The 480-nt window shown below is 69.6% G+C and overlaps 1 pseudogene; it reads left to right on the top strand.

Moving 5' to 3' along the window:
* Window positions 1–480, top strand: part of LOC106734906 (40S ribosomal protein S2-like) — a 13,696-nt pseudogene that overhangs the window by 5,884 nt on the left and 7,332 nt on the right.

Here is a 480-nt window from a genome sequence, read left to right on the forward strand (position 1 = left end):
GACCCAGCCGCAAAGCCAGCGCGCTGGGCGGACGCGAGGCGCTCGCCAGAGTTCCGTAAAACCATTTTGACAGAACACTCTCTGTATCCGCGAGCCCCTTCTCCCCGGTGCCCACAAGTCTGGGAGAGCCCCCAGGAAGACGCCCCTGCAGCCTCCACCGCACGAGAATCGCCCCAGAAGCGCCCTCCCCGAAGCGCATAGAGAGCGAGGCGCCCCGGTGTTCCCGAGCAACTAGTCCGGGATAGGAGCACAGGGGAGTCGATGGGGGAAGCTTTTGGGGGGCCCCTTTGGGTATGGAACAGCCTGGCCTCCCCACTGGAAACGCACACACTCGGCGCCCCGACCAGTGACTCCGGCTGCTCGGCACCCGCACATGTTCGCGGCCACTGCAGGCCACACGGCGCTCCCGCCAGCGGTCCCCGGCGGAGCGCAGGCCCGCACCTCCCTTCCCCGCCGACGGGGCCTCCGGGGGGGCCGCGC

Source organism: Tupaia chinensis, unplaced genomic scaffold (assembly GCF_000334495.1).
Source record: "Tupaia chinensis unplaced genomic scaffold, TupChi_1.0 Scaffold000250_1, whole genome shotgun sequence".
Lineage (NCBI taxonomy): Eukaryota > Metazoa > Chordata > Mammalia > Scandentia > Tupaiidae > Tupaia > Tupaia belangeri.